Raw genomic sequence first — 19869 nt, forward strand, 5'->3', positions numbered from 1 at the left:
AAGGAAGGAAGACTCTCCATGCAAATAATATTTGCCTTGCTGGAGGCAATAAAAAAAATTAAAATATTGCAATACAGTTACAATCCTTTCACTTGATCTGTTCAGTTACTAGATATTATTTGTATAAATTACCAGTTCTTTAAGTGCTAAAGAATAAAATTAAATCTGAGAAGGAATATCTGGTTTCTGATGCTTAGGAACAATTTGAGAAGTTATTAAGAAGCTTTTGTAAAGTCAGACTGACTATGAATCAAATAAGACCTTTAAGTTACATTTGGTTACTTACTGTTGGTCTTGTGGAATCTGTTAAAGAAAGAGATGTCCCAGAAGTTTTTGAAAAATAAATGACCATTATTTTAGTGATGTTTGCGTTTTTATTGGCCTTTATGTTGATAACCACTAATACTAGGAGTTATTTTTGTTGAATCCATTGCTATATAAAGTAAATAAAGAAATAAGCAAGGATGCACACACAGTGGTAAGAAATGGATGATTGTATGATAAAAATTATATCCATATGAAGGAACAGGGAGGCAATAATACATTGTTAAGTACTGTATGTCGTTTTCTAAAAAAGATGGGCTCCTTTGAGTCAGGGTTTTATTTTACTCTGAATAACTGCAGGGACTAGTCTATGCAGTTTTCTTGGCATGGTTTTTCAGAAGTGGTTTACCATTGCCACTTGCCTAGGGCTGAAAGAGAATAAGTGGCTCAAGATCATTCAGTTGGCTTTGTGTTTAAGGCAGGATTAGAATTCGTGATCTCCTGATTTCTAGCTTTACAGTTTGCCTTAAACACTACACAAAGCTGGCTTTCTAATATGTGTTATAACCCAGTACACAATTGCAAGAGATATTAAATACAACATCAAGGAAGGATGCTGTATTATAATAGTTAATTAAAGGCAAACATCGAAATAATGGGAGAATTTGTAGTCACATAAACATTTGGATAGAACCAATGCAACAATGCAGGCAGTAAGGACAACATTAGAATCAAAATGGATATATAAAAGAAACAAATGGAGAGATTCAGTTCATTCTGCAAGATACCTCCAGGGGCAGATTGTGGAATAGACCGGAACTTACTAATGTCAAATACTTGGGTTAAATTAAGAGGGGTATGGGAGCATATATGTAGTCAGTGTGCAGAGCCCTGCTGCTATATTAAACCAAAATGTGGAATACCACTCACAAAAAATGATAAACTACTATAAGAACGGTTTTTTTAAAAAAAATAAGTGGTTCAAAACAAAGAAGGATGTATGTTGTTTCCACATTGGATGACCTTATATGGTAAACATAATCACAAGTTTAGAAGAGGTGACATCTTGGTTCAAAATTAGAGATCAAAAAACTAATTATTGGCAATACACAGATGACATCACCTTGTTAATTGAAAATAAAGAATTAGAAGAGCTCATTGTGAAAACAATGAAAAGTGAAACACTGAGATATTAAAAATTAAGGTGAAAATGTAATGTCAGTCAGCAAGCTTAGCCAATTCACAGTTGACAGTGAGGAAATGAAGATGTTAGACGAATTTTATTTTTGTTGAGTCAAAAGAATATTTAAAAAATGGACAGTGTACTAGAAAAGTAAAAAGAAATAATTCCTTGAAGAGGAATGCAATCACAGACAAAATAATAGATGATACAAATGTTTAATTGGTGACACACAATGTTTAAAGCATTGATCTTTCCAGTGGTACCATCTAGTTGTAAAAGATGGACATCGAAAAAGAATGAAAGAAAGAAGATAGTAGATGTCTTTAGATCAGTGTTTCTCAACCTTGACAATTTTAAGGCATGTGGACTTCAACTCCCAGAATTCCACAGCCAGCATTGCTGTGGAATTCTGGGAGTTGACGTCCACATGCCTTAAAATTGTCAAGGTTGAGAAACACTGCTTTAGATTATCTACTTTAGATAGATTATGAATTTGAGATACTGATTGAGACTACCATAGATTGCAAGAAGAATCAGTCAGCCCTGGACCAAATAAAACTGACTGGCTGTTCCCTTGAGATAATGATCAGCAAGTAGAAACACATATACATTGGGCATGTGCTGCAAACAAATCAGTTGGACAGAGTGGCTGTATTTGGAAAAATGGAAAATAGAAAGAAAAGACGATGGCTACTCCAGGGAATGTCGTTGTAAGGAATGTGGCTTATTGTTGGGGGCAGGAATATTATCTAAGTATTCAGGTTTTGCAGTATCTGCAACCATTTGCACCCTGTACTAATTCCTAAATTTTCAACACTTGTGTTCTTGTCCTTTTTTGGGGGATTCGGTTCTAAAGTAAAATTACCCTTTTTCCCCCCAAATAATTTTTTGAAGAAAAAAACCCCACTTCATTTTCCTTTAGGGTAAATATGGTATACTGAGGTTGTCTGGTTCCAGTCTTTGTTTTTAAGAAATAGAAAACAAAATAAATTTAATTTTGATCTTGACATATCCTTTCTGATGGCTGGGCTCAGGCTGTTGGAATCCCATTCATGTTGGTCTTCAGATTCCCCCAGTTGCCACCCAAACCATTGCATGAATTCAATGTTTTAATATGATTAATATTGTCATATTAAATTGTCATTTTCTCATCTCTAGCCCACAACTGAGTCAGATTAAAGTTTTCAGCTGTACCAATTATAAAATACAGTTTTTATAATTGTCTTATGCAATTTTTGTTGTCGACACAATCTAGCATGCTTCATCTATAATATGAATTGGAATTGGGATCTACCTAGTTATATTTGTCAGCCCTTGAGGCTGGCCAGGTCAGGGAACAGACAATGCATGGACTACCGAAATTCTCTATGGGGCACGATGGCAGTTAAAGATGCGGAGATTGTCAGCCACAAAGCTGACCATCTGGGTTTGAGACCTGAGTGCTGAGTGAAGGGGTGAGCTCCTATTATTTGCCCCAGCTCTTGCCAACTTAGCATTTCGAAAGCATGCAAATGTGAGTAGATAAATAAGTACCACTTTGATGGGAAGGTGACAGATCCAATCTAAACATAGTAAGGATATGGAAGAGTACGGAATAAAACAGACCCCACAGCAATTGGATAAAATTTTAACAGGTAAGGAAGGAAAATTTCTAACAAAAACCTATAAATATTTATTAGAGGTAGATTTGGAGGAAGAAATAGTGAAAGGGCCAATGATAGCATGGGCACGAAATGTGGGCCGAAATATAAAACTGGAAGAATGGGAAAGATTATGGAACAGAATTTGTAAACTGACACTGTCAACTGCATATAGGGAAAATCAATATAAAATGTTCTATAGATGGCATTTAACACTGGCGAGATTGGCTAAAATGTACAAAAATATGAATCCGGAATGCTGGAAATGAAAAAATAAGGAGGGAACATTCTATCATATGTGGTGGCTATGCCCTTAAGCAAAGATCTATTGGGAACAGATAAGGAACTGGGTACAGGAGATAACAAAGGTGCAAATTGAACTCTAACCTGAACTATTTCTTTTGGGTATAATAAATTTAAAGATGGAAAAACAACTCCAATACATCATTGTATGTATATTAACAGCAGCCCGCATAGTATATGCGCAGTGTTGGAAAGGTGAAAACAAATGATATGATTATATATAAAATACTAGAATGCGCGGAAATGAACAAACTTACGCTAGAACTAAAAGACAAAGAGGCAACAGAATTCTACGAGATATGGAATAAATGTTATGATTGGCTAGAACAGAGAAACAAAAAGATGATTACTAATGTAAATAATTGTAAATAATATTTATGAGATGTATAACACAGTACTGTTAAGAAAAAATGTATTTTTATTTTTGTTGTATAGTGAAAAAGGAATAAATAAATAAATAAAGAATGGAACCGCCTAGTAGTCTCATTACTGAGATAAAAGAGGCATTAGCAAAGAGGGCAGCACAATTGGCACAAAACTGGCACAATTTTCTGCCAGTGCACAGGCCAAATGACAGCATTTTAACCGAAGCCATATGGTTGCACCCTTAGATGACCTAGAGAATTAAAGTAACTTATTCTATTCTATTCAATCCTTTATTGGTTCTGAAATATATAATGAGTGTGGATTTTTTTTTACCTTGCATTATTTTCAGGTTTTTATTCTTGCTTATATGCATTTGTATACATTACGTGCACATGTTTGTACTGTAAATGAAGTTGCATTGTTTTGTGTTAGCAGTTAGATTTACTTGTCACTATTGCTAATTAATATACAAAGATTAATGTATTTAAATTAATCAAACCATTAGTTAAAAATACAACTTAAAACAAGAATGAATGTAATTGTAGAAGTAATATAGTCAGTGGCATTCTCTTTGTGTGTATCTGTGTCTCTGTGTGTGACAATTCTCACAATTGTTTAAAATTGTCCTAGATTCCTCACAACGATTATAAAAGCATGTGAATTCTTGAACAATTACTAAGCTACAAATAGTCCTTGGGTTATGACGGCAATTGAGGACAGAATTTCCATCTCTAAACAAAGCAGTCATAAATTACAATGTCACGTGATCACATTGCTTAGCGGTGGTGATCCTGCCAGTCCCAGTGGCTGTTTTTATCTTACAATCGTGCAGATCATTAAATGGAAAGTCGTGGGAGTACCAGGCAAGCAGGCTGACAGGTGTGCAGGCAAGTGCTACAGAGCACAGGTGAGTGAGTATTGTGGGGAGTTTTGTGGGAAAGCATTACCGAACATGAGTAGCCAAAAAAGGAGCAACAGTGGTTTCTGACTTCCTGCAGTCTTCCCCATTGACTTTGCAGGAGAAACTGTTCAAAGCTGCAATAGTGCTGTAAAAAGTGACTTATATCCTGTCCTCACACTTACGACCATCACAACATCCCCACAGTCACATGATCAAATTTGGGCACTTGGTAACCGGCTTGTATATGTGACAGTTGCAGTATCCCAGGGTCACAAGATCTCCATTTGTGTCTTTCTCAGAGGGCTTCCGACAAGCAAAGTCAATGGGGGAAAAGCCAGATTCACTTAACGACCATGTGATTCACTTAACAACTGGTATGATTCACTTAACAACTGTGACAAAAAAGCTCATAAAATTGGATGCACCTCACTTAACAGCCGCTTGTCTAGCAATGGAAGTTCCAGTCTCAGTTGTGATTGTAAGTCAAGGACTACCTGTACTTGTGGGAAGCTGGCAGAGAACATTGGAAATTGTGATTACCTGATGACCACAGTTTGGAGCAACACAATAATTGCAAGCCAAGCACTGAGTGTCATGTAACTGCAGCGATGCTGTGATGGTTGGAACTGCGAGGGCTAGTTGTAAGTTGTTCGGCATTGATGTAATTTTAAACAGTTGCTGAATGAGTGGGCATAACCCAAGGACTACTAGTGATGTATTCAATTATAATACATCTTAAGAGAATCATACTGATTTAAACTACATGGTTTGCTTATTTCAGCTTTAATAAACTATCAGTTCACAAGTATCTATAGAAATAAGGATAACTGCCAAAATAATTTTCTGCATGATTAATTATACAAGGCTCAGTTAATACTTTGTTCTTTGATAAGATGGTATAGCATAAAGGTTTGTAATGCATTTAATATTGAATATAGCAGTTCTCCTGGGACAGCTAATAATATTCATATTTGATGGAGCTGCTGTCAAACTGATACAAAATGGGATTAAAATTAAACAGTATAATTACGTATTGTTCCCTGACTAGTTGAGAAATGTCAAATGGGCTTCTGAAAAGAATATCAAGGATCACTGATTCATTAACAAAGTGGAGGGTGAAGAGAAGAATTACATGGATCCAAAAATAAAGTGATAAAAAGCTAGCAATGATGAGAGATCCCATGAAGGGTAGGAGGAACACAATGCATTTGGAACAAATTGGAGAAATTCAATATATCAAGTCTTGACAGAGTGAAATTTAATCAAGATCATGTAAATTACTTCTCCTAAGATACTAAAACGCCAAGCCAAGGCGTGTTTGATAAACCATGAAGAGTTACAAAAAGAAAAAAAAAATGCATAAGGGCTATAGTAACTCAATTTAGCTTAGAAGCAGGAATCTGAATGATTATCATTATTGTCCTTCTCATCATCACCATCCTGTCTCCTTTCTGCTCATAGCACAGTTCACACACTTCGACAATCCCACAGAACTATCAAAAACACGTGCAATCTTTCAGCAGAAATTCACTGTAATTTCTTTATGTTTATAATTTGTCCCATTTCTGTAGTACTCAGAGGTCATCTTGTGTTTTCTGTTTAAAAATTTGAAATGTTTTAAGCACTTTATGTGAACCCTAGGAATAAAATATTCATGTCAAAAATGAATGAATATTTATATCCTAGTCTTGTTGAGTCTACATCTGTCTCTGGCACAATTATTACATTGTAAGAGTGGTTACATTTCTTTCTTTCTTTCTTTCTTTCTTTCTTTCTTTCTTTCTTTCTTTCTTTCTTTCTTTCTTTCTTTCTTTCTTTCTTTCTTTCAGGTTATGACCATTTTTTTTTACTATTTTAAAACTGGGACAGAAAGTTTTAGCCAAATAGCAATGTTTAATTTAATGTTATTTACAAAGATTTTCACTCTAATCAGACTTGCAAATGTTTAATCCTAGTAAGACTGTAGCAGTAAAGGAATAGAGCAGAACAGGTGCACTTTTGAGTCTCCATTCTGAATGTAGCATTTTATTACTTAACTGTGGGCTTCCCTTCCAAAAAGTCCCCCTCTGTTCCTCTGCTCTGCAGGAATGAAAAACATGTGAAGCAATGAACTTCATCACAAATATTGAATGATCATTCAATAATTGCCAAACAATATTTTACCCTAAAATATTATAAAGAGTAAGTCGAATCTCTCCAATTGCTTTGGCTGAAGATTCTGTTCCTTTGAATTCCATATGATACAAATACAGATTGACCTCAACCATTGTTTTAATGATGGTTCAAAGTTATAATTGTGCTGAAAAGGTGATATACGATGTGTCCTGGAAGTTATGACCATTGGACCACCCTTGCAGTTGTGCAACCATCCCAACTGGCCTTTGACAAACAAAATCTATGGGGGAAGCTGGATTCAGTTAATAACCACAGTAAAAATAGTCATAAAATCAGGTCTGGTCACATGATGAGTCACTTAACAACCACATTACTTAGTGACTGAAATTCTAGTCTCAATTGTGCTTGTAAGTCAAGGACTATCTGTAAAGCAGACAATGAGTGATTAAAATAATCCAGAATACTTTGAATGTGGTAACTTTCTTTTGGGATAAGAATTCTCAGGTGCAGTATAGTCTAGATTATTTTTCTATATTCCTGTTCTTATATTCTGAAACATTTTCCTCATGTCACGACATCATTTAAAATATTTCTCCATCAGAGGCAGCTAATAGAGTGGAATATAGTATGAAGCAGTTAGCACTTTTTGGCATAAGAATTCTCAGGTGCAGTATAGTCTAGATTATTTTTCTATAATCCTATTCTTATATTCTGAAACATTTTCCTCATGCCACGACATCATTTAAAATATTTCTCCATCAGAGGCAGCTAATAGAATGGAATATAGTATGAAGCAGTTAGCACTCATATTTTGAATGAACTAGAAACAATGCTGATAAATCTTATAACAAGGAAAATTTATCACTGAAATGCCATTTTGGCAATCATCTCTTTGCAGTAAAAGTGACGAACCCCCCTTTCTACTCTTCCCTTCTAAGGAATTGAACAATTTGGCAATATCACATCTTCTGTGCTTCTGAAACATGGATTTATCAAATCTTGCATAGCAACTATAATTGGGCAGAATATTCAGACAAAAAATATGATTGAACAGAAAATTTAAACAAAAAATAAATAGACAGATGGCTTCCTAATTACTGTTACTATTTTCATAAATATTATTTTTCTATTGAATTGTTTTCTGATGTATAAGAAGAAATGAATATTATGACATGTAGCCAAAATATGATTGGCAGTAGTGTTTAGGAATCTTATTTTCCCTTCTGTTTAATGACAGTTTTCTGCTCCTTAATTTCCTGAAACTAATTATTAATAACTAGACAACCAATGCCCTGTTGGGTCATTATTTCAGAGATACTGTATTTTCTTACCAGATTCCTCTATGGGTTCTATAATGGCAGAGTTTCTGAGGTACTGCCTTTTCCAATGAAAAGTACTTAAAAATTTAGGGAGATGTTCAGAGATATATCTGACCTGAAAATAGCCCATGTTGAACTGTATAGCATATATAGTATTGAGTGGTATAAAGGTGTTTTAGTTGTGATGGCCACATTTGGTAGTCCTTGTTTCTTGGTTCCAAATAAGGAGGTCCAAAGGAATTGTCAGTTATAGATATAACAACAACGGGCACTAATTGTGACTTAGGTACTCTGCCGTAATCTTAATTGAATGGATAGGTGGCATCTAGATTTCATGGTTTTCAGGTGGTTTCCAGGTTTCCTAAGCTTAATCATACTACAATATATCCAGTTTAAAACACTCAGATGCCCCTCTTAGCCTGAGATACTGGATAGTCATGGACCAGCAGGACAGACAATACTGGGTTAACTGGACAATACATAAATCAGTTTCTTTTGTTCTCCCTGGTGGCAAGAGGTTTTATTTTCAATTTTTTTCCCCTGTCAGTTTTATAAATATGACTTGTTTTTCTCCTCCTGAAATTTTCCTCCTAAAAAAAAAAAACTCCTATCTTGGACAAGTGGCAGGATTCAACTCCCAGAATTCTGTGACGAGCATAAGAAGTCTGCAAGGGAAGAAATGGCTGCACTGAAGTTTATCTGGTACAGCATATTGTGCGGGGATGAGAGGTAATTTATCAATAAAGACCATTACTGGTGAAGATATGCTGACCAGACGCTTTGTTGATAAATGTGTTAGCTTTTCTTGACTTTGTTAAAGTAATATTGTATTGCAGCTAGCATTCAAACCCTGCTTTGAAGAATAAATGATTGCTATAGGACCGTATATCCCTAAATATAACACCGACTTGATATATAATCATGGTGAGCTCAATTCTGTGAGTATAGAGCCAATACAGCAATTCAGATCGGATGATGGAGAGAAACAGGGTTATAAAGAGCAGCTGGGAATCTATACAGACTTGCACAGCTTGGCTCAGATTGAGGGTTACTCTTGGCTGTTTGGCTAGCATGCAGAGAACTGCCCTCCAAAACTTAAAACAAGGCCAGGACAGAAAATGCAACTTACATGTAAATTAAACTAATACAGCTAATATGATTACTCTCCATGTACTTTTCATCACAATAACAATTACTGCTTGATGGTAACATTTGAAGGACTCTGAAGGCTACAGCCAACACTATTTCTGGTCTCTGTAGTGGGAAGAGGCCTCTCTAATCAGCTGGTGATCTTCCTCAAAGAGCACAAACTATGCTTCAATAGCACCAGCTACCTGCTCTTCCACAGTAGCACAAACTCCACAAACTGGATTTAAGAAGAAAGGAGTCAGATTGGCTTGTTCTTGGCACCCATTTATTTTTTTGCCATCTTTTTTGATCACCTGTTTTTTACTGCTCAAAATAGTGCCTTGCCCAGGGATAGATAAAGAAATAACTTGCAGCATCCCTGCGGCCATGTGATCAAAATTCAGACGCTTAGCAACTGACATTTATGACTATTGCTGTGTCCTGGGGTCATGTGAGCAACTTTTGTGACCTTCTGACCAGCAAAGTCAATGAAGCAGCCAGGTTCACTTAACAACTGTGTTATTAGTTTAACTGCAGTGATTCACCTAACAACTATGCAAGAAAAGCCATAAAATGGACAAAACTCACTTAACCCCAATCAAGGAATTACCAACACAGACAAACAAGCTAGCAATAAACCACAGCCCAATCAAGGAACCACACTGAGACCACCCCCATGAACATGGCAACCCACTAGTATATAAAATGAGATCAAGTTCCTCACAGTTTATTAGCACTGATGATGTTACCTAGTTTGGTAATGAAATGTCTGCAAGAAATAACCAAGCTCAGAGAGCGTCAAGGACCCCACAATTGTGACTTATTCAATAGGTCCAAACACCCAAACTGTTACTCTCTGTTTCTCATATAAACTTTCAGGCAGGACTAATTTGATGTCTCCTGCCCCTCATGAATAACATCAGAAGAGGTGCAATGAGGACCATTTGTGGCACTTGATAAACTCACTCGTTCACTTTGTATTGGACTCAATACGAAGATTATATAGAGCTGACCAAGATACATTTTTTAAAATAATATTTTATTAATTTTCTAATTTTACATTTAGGTATTTAAAAAGCAACATGGTGGCTGGGTTAATCAATAGTTCAATAACATACAAAAATCTTTAGTACAAATCTCAAGTTACAACATCAAATATTTCCTCTCTTTTTCCTTTAATATCTACTATCTCGTAATTAAGCTAATACAGTTCTTACTAGATCAACTAAGTAAAAAATATCATTATTACATTCAATCTTTATAGACAATCAATGTCCTGTTATTGTTTTTTCTTTTGGGTCTAATTTTCAAATATTAAACAAATAGAATCCTTATTTTCAACTAATTTCTAAAAATTTTACATTTAATGACAAAATTCCCTTTATCTCAACTTCTCCCTTTAACCTTCTAATTAGTAATAGGAAATCCCCTCTAATAAATCAAAACCCCAATTTTTTTTCAGCCTTATTCTGGCTGTCTTCCTTTGCCAACTAGCCTTCCATGTCAGTGCTTTTAAATCATCAAATAGATCTCCCTCTATTATTATGTATATTATTTGAAATAAGAGAGACCATTTAATTGCCATTTTTGGAAAGGCTAGCCCGTTTTATTCATTAGATCGTCTCCCTATTATTCCAGTTCCCCATGATTGTCCTGATATGTTTATCTTTCATTCAATCTGTTCTTCTTCTTTCTCTTCAAATTTCTTCTGATTTAATGCTTTATTGCGTGTCTGGAAGAAGTATTATTATAAGTTAAATTATAAAATACCAATCTGGGGGATTCCTGGACACGCGCTAGAGGGGGTATCTATGGGTGTGAATTTGGATAGGATTTCTTATAAGGAACTATTTAGATTGGTAGGGAATGATTGGCAATTAAAACTGTTAGTTGAATTAAAGCAAGAAAATATTGTACAATCTTGGTTTCAGTATAATCAATTATTGGTTAGGTAGAAGTTAGATCAAAAGGTTGGTATTACTTCAATGGATGAGAATTTGGTAAAACAGATTAAAGATCAAAACTGAGCGCATATAAAGAGAATTTATAATGCTTTAATAGAATTGGATTCAGAAATGGATTTAGTTAAAAATTGTATCGTAAAATGGGCCCAAAATATTCAAGAACCGATTCCATTGGATATATGGGAGGTAATTTGGGTTAGAAATGTAAAATTTACCCAGGCCCAAAATTTAAGAGAAAATTTTTATAAAATGTTTTATAGATGGCATCTGGATCCTAAAAAGTTGTTTTGTATGTATCCTAATTTACAGCCCAAATGTTGGAGATGTGGTAGTTTGGATGCTACTTATTTTCATATCTGGTGGACTTGCAGAAATATAAAAGCTTTTTGGATTAAGATTTGGTGGAACATTCAAAATATTTTTAGGAGAAAGATAAAGTTTACTCCACAATTATTTTCATTGGGTTTTATTGTAGATTGTGATGCTAAAGAAACTAATCTGATGTTGAATTTGATAACAGCTTCAAGGTTATTGGTAGGGCAATATTGGAAGGAGGGTTGTTTGCCTACTATAGAAGAATGGACGCTTAAAGTCTCAAATTCTGCTTATTTGAAGGATCATTCACAAGAAAGATACATTTCGGTTTGGAGAAGATGGATAGATTATATTCAGAATAAATATGGGACTAAAAAGTTCCATTTACTTTATGAGTAAATTTTAGAGTATTATTATTATTAATAGTTTACTATAGTGGAATTTTTATTAGTTTTATTATTATTTTAGTATTAATATTGTTTAACAATTTGGATATTGTATTGTTCAAGAATTAGGATATTAACTTGTTTATATTATTATGTTTATTTTTAATTTGTTTATTTTTATGTTAAAGGGAGTTAAAGCGCATTATGGACTTGGTTATTTACATAGTTGGTTAATGTTAGTTAGAGTATGATTATTATATTTGTTACCCTGTACTCAGCTCTGGGAAGTGGAGGAGGGAGAGGGGGGGTTTAGGGTGGGGTGGGTTTTGGGGTGTATATTGTAACTTTTATAAAACTTTTCAATAAAAAATTATTCTGATAGAATAATAGAAAGTCTTTTCCATTTTCAGTGTTGTCACTCCCTTTTCTGGATTTTCCATTAACTGTATTTGTTGGTCAATAGAGTTCTCTGTCTTAGTATTTGATTGTTCCACTTCTTCTGTTATCTTCTGCGTTGTTAGTTCTTTGGTTGTAGTCAAAATTTGGGTTTGTATATCTAAGCTAGCATCTTGTTCTTTTATATTGGGTCTTATTTTGTCACAAGCTGAAAGAATGGCTTCATGTATTGCTTTCAACATAGAAAGGATCTTTTCTTGGTCTTCATCCATATTCTCTTAATAATGTGTTAAATTATTAAGGACTTTAAAATCAGACGTTAAAAATAATTTTATAACTAGGTATGTGACCTCTATTTCATGTGTTTATAGGTAGTCTTTATAGTAGAAGTCATTTGTCAAGTAAGATTTTTATAGTGCAAGGTATTTCATCATCTCATATAATAACCAACATTCCTCAGATAAAGAAATAGGAAAGCAATTCCCCACATATAATTCTGGAAGTCAGTAAAGGTTTACATTCATAGTTCAACAGGCCAGTTATGCTGCCTAGAAGTTCTCTTTATAGCTGAGTTTCTCACAGGTGCTATCTATCAAGTTTTATCTGAAAGTCTGGGCTTCAAGCAAAATCTCTTTTAGGCAATAACAAATTGTAATACCAAACTTCACCACAAGATATCATCGATGCTGTTTAAAGTTTTTTAAGTCCAAAATTTTTATAATCCTTTTTCCAGTTTTATTTCTTTTTTTGTAGATAAAAACAAAAGTCTGCAGTAAAAATAAGAAAACATTTGGTCCCCACGTTTCAGAAAGATATAAATCCAATTAGATTAAAATTGTTCTTTTAGTGCTTTAACTCCCCTGTGTAGTCAGTCGCCGCTATTCTTAAAGGATGGGGCAGAAATTCCCTTCTCTCTCTCCTCACAGGGGGAAAGATACTTTGGACAGCTTTTGTAGGAAAAGAAAATACTTAGGATCTTAAAGAGAAGATCAGATCTCACCCAGTTTCATCCGCGTTGCTTTAGAAGTGCTTGATGGTAAGTTTGACTTCGGCTGTCTGCAGCTTAGTGACGAGCCATATTGCTATGGCCGATCTTTCCTCCGCCAGTTTGGAGGGCTGCCCCAAATCAAGTGGAAAGGCTGCTGCCCTCCCTCGATCAAGCGGTCCCCTCCTTTCTCATTGCCCCTACAGGGTGACTTTTGACCCTTTCCAGGGTCCCCAGCGGAACGAAATCAAACGCGGAAGATGGAGCTTGCCTTCCAGTGGCTGCAACGGCTGCAATGGTAAACTGAAAGTCTCCTAATTAAGATACATTTTTGATTATGTGAGAGGGGGTCAACCCTGTTAATCCTGAGGAAGTGGACAGAGTCCATGGAGCTGTAACCATCTGCATTTTTGATCCATGGCCCTCCTCATTTCTCAGGCTCCCCAGGGAGAAGGAAGGTGAGTAAGGACATCCTCAGAGAAGGGAAGGTTTTGCCAGCTTTGAGAAATGGTGGTTTCCTCTCCAAGAAGTCATTACTGGATCCACCACAATTTTCATCCTATCTGTTACTTTCACTTTTTAGGGAATGTGGTTGAGAAGGTGAATGACTTGCAACTCTGAAGGGTCCTATACAAAGTGGATCACCTGCCCCTTTCAGTTTGGATTCAGGCTGAACTATAGTACCACAGTATGATGATGCAAGTTTGACACTTCTGGTTTATAGTATACCCACGGCAACCAATCATAGTGCAGATTGCCTAATGCAGGAGCCAGCACTCTCCAACCAATCAACTACAACTGTGTGTTCTGGCCCATTGTACATTTTACTATCCCAGCTACTCAATTAAATATCCTAACGGTGCATCTTGGTATGCCCATGTGGCACCATTACTTTGAAAGTTACATGGCCCAGGATTGAATTATCAGCAGGACTACCTTTATCTGTTTGTTCTCCATGCTTCTAATAGGATGAGCATGTTACATGAAGAGACCTAAGTGGGGTGTCTGTTCCATTGTAGCATTCTGCCTTCAGGAATTATCTTCCTCCCCACAGTCCCTAATGTTTTTGGCCTTTAGAAGTGCATTAAAAACTTATTCTGAATGTCGGGGCCAGGATGATAGAAGTTCCTGCTTTGAATAGAGTAATGCATATTGTGAGTTTCTGATTATTTATTAACTGCAGTTGTTGTGATTTTAACTAGAATTGTATTTTTGTTTCTTTCAGAGTCACATTTAAACAAACTGGGCAGCCATATAAATATCTTAAATAAATTAAATTAGCAAATGCTTGGAGAGTCAAACCCTTGTGAGCTACCTCATTACACAGCTGACTTTGTAAGCAAAAGATAACTGGTTTTCTCTGACATGTACCATTAAATAAAATGAACATTATATGTTGCAGTGTGGCATATATATGTATATTATCAGAGTTAAAGGATGGGTCTTTAAGTTAATTAAACAATTATTGTTTAAGCAACTGAATTAGGCATTATAGCATTCCTGATATCTTGTCACTTTGAGAAATATATGCTACAGATTGTTTAGTGTATGTCTGAAAACAATTGCAGCATAGTTATTATTCAAAGAATTCAACCCCCTCAAATGAATACACAAATTTGTGTACATATTTTTAATATGGAGCATGCAGGCCCTTTGGTAATCTATCATATATAAAGTCTAATAAATAACATTACAAAAATTGATTGCTTTAAGTAATGTGGGTGCAATGATCTAAGGACAGAAAATAACAATGTAACTTCCATTCTATTTTTAACTGAGTAGAATAATGTCTTTTGATGTGCATGATAAGTGACAAACCAACTTCTTTTTTGATTAAACCAAAGACGTATTTGAATTCTCAGCAACTGCATATATATAAAAATGACAATATTTACATAATGGAAGGAAAGAGAAGTTGCATTCACATATCAGGCAAATACCAACTAGAACCTAAATGTATAAGATTAATCTTAGAAAGATGCACTTCTGTGTAATTGCATCTAATAATTCTATTCAAAGACTCTTGGAGATGTAAACTAGTGCAAACCAAGCATGGTATCTATGGTAACAAACAAACCATAGCTGGGCCAAAAGGTTTTAAATGCCATTAAAAGGGCTGCATCATAGACTTGGTTGACTGCATTGAAATAACCAATAATTGTCTCACCACTTAATAACAAGCTGGGCCACGCTTCATAAACAGTACAAATAGGAAGAAAGAGAATGAGAAAAATGACTAGAAAGTCAAGCAACATCTGAGGCGGGATCTCCTGAGTTAGAGCCAATCCATATTAGCTTGACTAGAGATATCCTGAGCATCACATAATGCTTTTTAAAAATTGCAGCCCAAAGAATTTTTGTAGGTGTCTGAAACCTTTAAAGTAGGGCATCCAACCTTGGCAACTTTACACCTGTGGACTTCAACTTCCAGAATTCCACAGGCAGCCATGTTGGCTGAGGAATTCTGGGAGTTGAAGTCCATAAGTCGTAAAGTTGCCAAGATTGGACACCCTTGACTTAAATCATTACCTGTTTCCAGAACTGAAAAGAAGAGAAGGAGTGATTCCAACTACTACAGCTTCCCCAGTGGTCTTGTTGCTGCACTTCAAAACAAAGGAAGCCACGTTGCTGTCCTCCCATGAGGGTTAGGTTATGGTTGCCAAAAGTTGCTATGATGGAGGTATGGAAGTAATGGGAGGTGCAGGAAAAAGAAGTGAAAAGATCTTCACTCAGTTTTTCCTCTTCAGCAAAAGCAGAGACTTACTAAAGATGAGACAAATCAAAAAGCAGGAGTTGCTGTTAGGAATAGCAACCCTGTGGATTACTTCCACAAGATCCTATTCCTAAGATGATCAAAAAGAAAGTCCTAGTTGGCAGGGAGATTTTGTTCTCCCAGCAGCCCAAGCAGAAATGTCCATGGAGGTAGAGAGCGCCACAGCCAAATGGGAGTCAGTGGTCTCACAGCAAAGTATCTGGAGCCATGCAGGCCGCCATATTCCTCAGGTTGCACCTCCAGGTGAATCAGAATATTCCCATAAATAGTTGCTGTATGTTTTCCAATGAAAAACATTGTGTTCCTGCAGCATCATTGTGGCAGAATCTATCTTCTATAATTCTATAACTTATCTTCCACAAGTGGTTAGCAGGCTGCCTCAGTGCCAATAGATGAGGATGTAGAACATTGGACTAAAATTGCTGGTAGGCTAATGTTTCAACAGAGGCATATTTCCGAGATTTTGTTTAAAGCAGAGGAAATTTTCTGGGAATTGCTTATTAATAGGGTCAGGCGGGCATATTGGAGAAGAAGTGGACATTTTATTTCAGAACAAAAGTACCTTGAAAGGTTTCCTGACACAAAATATAATGTTTAATTATTATTATTTTTTTTAAAAAAAGAATCCCTCTCAAATTTGGCTTCCTCCCTACTTAAAGCTCCAGAGACACTGCTAGCTAGCTGTGGTTATTTGGGAATAAATTCTGTCAGAGGGGTGGTGGGGTGCCACATCCCCTTGGAAGCCATCTTCTTCTTGACCCCAGACATGATTTCAATGCAGTAATATAGGGAATTTGTCCTTACAGAAGTTCATACCAGTGCAAGACGGTCTTCTTGTATTTCCATAGGCTCAGGCCTTGGAATTAGAATGCCAGAGGGGGCTGCATGGGGAAGGAAACCCAAGCATTGATGATAAAATAGTAGAAGCAAAAGCAAGTTAGGGATGAAGATTTTGCTGGAAGCTGGCATCTGCTTAGCAGCACATCTCCCTCCCACATACAAGAGAAAGGCCAAATGGGAGACTCTGTGTGTGTGTGTGTGTGTGTGTGAGAGAGAGAGAGAGAGAGAGAGAGAGAGCGCACTCTGTGGATCAGGTCCATACAAACATTACCCACAGAGGTATACAAAGGATAGGAATTGCATTATAACTTTGTATTAATGTCATAGCTCTTCTCCATTTTTACACTAGCCATTTATTGTAAATAATTTTATGTGAAGTTACTTACTGTACTTGTTGAATACTGATACAGTCCCACCTTCATAGCTACATTGAAAAATAGCTAGCAGTCATTGATGCCTTAATATATGGTAGTGTATCTTTGCTCTTCTCATAGATGCGTGCATCCCGGTGTAGAGTAATTTCAATATTCATGAAAGAATATTCACAGTTTTTGATTTCACTGCATGTTTGGGAATCATGGAATAAATGAAAGAGAAACCCCCCAAATGTGATTATTGTGTAAGCAGCTGACAAATAACTTGACTCTCTGAGTTTATTGTTGAAAATATTTTTTTTAGAGTAAAGTTCTGTTATAGAATATTTTTGACAATTTCATACATTTCAAGTTTCCATGGAAACAAGAAAAGGCATTTATTCTTTAAAGAGTGTTATTTTGTATTAGAAGAAGATATCCATTTTCTGTAAATCAGTCTTATAATTGGAACTATCATTTCTTATGATTTCATCGATCTGAAGGCTGACATTTTATTCTGGAGTAAAAAAAACTATGCTGTTTTTGTTTTTTGTTTTTTGTCAGGTTAAAGTAAGGAAAATACTTGACCCACAATTCTGTACTGATCAGTGTTTTAACTATAAGCTCTTTTTGTGACCATTAATATAAATAGTTTTGTGACTGCTTCATATCAAAAAGCCACAAACAAGTTTGGAAACCTAGTGAAATATCACTCCCATATTTGTTTTCTATTAAGAGGATGAAATAAAATACAGAAACAGTAGATGTTTGTGGTGTGTGTGTGTGTGTGTGCATGTGCACACACATGCACAGGTGTGTGTAGTACCATATTGCTAGATGATTTTAATGAAAGATTATAGAACATCACAAGATTTTAATCAATCTCAGTTATAGAACAGATCTGGATTGCAAAAAGCAAACTTTTCCTGAAGGTAACTTGCTTCATTTCGCCAGCTGGCCAATCTTAAACGACAAGTTCTGGGTACTTGATAATGCCTTACTTTTTCATCCTGGTCACTCTGATCATAATCCTGAGGGGTTCATTTTGTGAATGTGTGAATCTGTTGGACAGGTAGAATTCATTAAATAAGAAATAGCACCCATGAACTAAATGATTTGAAAGCATTTCAACCAATTCCAGTCTAAAGTCTCTAATTATTTTAACATTAATATTCTAATCATTTTTATACCACATGAGAATTGTCCTCTAGAAAAATGTAATTCATTTTAATTGTTCTGGAATGACTGTGGGGTGGATCCTTCCTAAGTCAATGAGTAATTTTAGAGGTTACAAGTGAATTCCTATACGATGGGGTCTTTCTCTTTCAGTCTGGGTTGTGTAGCTTCAACAAGTATAATAAGAAGGAATTATAGGACAGAAGGAGGAGGGGGAGGAGGAGGAGGAGGAGGAGGAGGAGGAGTTAAAATGCCAACCTAACTTGTACTAAATTAGTTTTCATTACAATCATCTGATTCCTTAAACTATCAATTCAGTCCTTCTGTTGGATTCATTTTGACTGGAAGAAGACAAACAACTGATAAATATCAGGCTCCAGCACAGAAAATGTATTAACCTATCGGTTATACCATAAACATAAGTGGGTGTCTAGAAATGCAATTTGCTTTTTGATTGCAGTTCAAGATTTATTGTTCTTGTGAGGGTGACATTGTAGATAAGGCTCTGTTTTAGCAGGGGCCACTCATCCTGTGTGATGGTCTGACATAAGCTACAAAAGCACGCTTACACACACTTGCTGTCTACAGGTGTACCTGCCAACACCAGCCATATGACTATGGGACATTAGACATATTATTGAGGAACAAGTCAATAATAATATGAGACACTTTCGTCATGATGCAAATAATGTAGCAAACACAGTAAACTGTAATGGAGGAAAATTAGATAATGCTTCCTATAGATTCTCCTTTTCCACAATATTCAGGGACTGTGGCCAATTTATTATGGAGAATACTTGGTAAAACAATATTTAATTTACAAGATGACAACTTAAGATTTTTTTTACTAATATTGAGATGAATCTATTTTCCAACATATGCTCTTTCATTTAGAATTTTTTCCCATCATTTGGTATCTAATTTGGTTTTGGAAGGATACCAGTTCCATCTATTCAGCATTCATTTGTACATTAAAATAGGATGACTAACAATGCTCTAACTAGAAAGTCACCCTTAGCTTTATTATAATCACAGAACAGGTTCTTCAGAGAGTTTTAAATATACATTGTACAGAACTTGATTTGTATGTAACAATCAAATCACATCCCTTCCCCCACTACCTCCTCCAATATTCTTCCATTGATAATTTGAATTAAAAATGGAGATACACTGGCTAGATTTAAACAATGTGCTCAAGAAAAAAAATATTTTAATGTTGGCTTGTTGAATAAACAAGGATGGGCTGTTTTCAGGTAATGCTAAAACATCGTTCAATGGATTGATTTTAGACTTGCATCATTTTTATTGCCTAACAGCATGTATGAGCCAAATATGGATTATTTAGGAAATCAAGACTAAAATTTTAGCCACTACAATGAATGAAATTAAGTGTAGCCTAGCATTGCTGGATACTCACTTTAGAAAAGGTGATAGCAAACCTATCACATGAATTTCACAGGTG

The sequence above is a fragment of the Crotalus tigris genome, unplaced genomic scaffold (assembly GCF_016545835.1).
Source record: "Crotalus tigris isolate CLP2741 ecotype Arizona unplaced genomic scaffold, ASM1654583v1 scf7180000018016.4438896, whole genome shotgun sequence".
In the NCBI taxonomy this organism is placed as follows: Eukaryota; Metazoa; Chordata; class Lepidosauria; order Squamata; family Viperidae; genus Crotalus; species Crotalus tigris.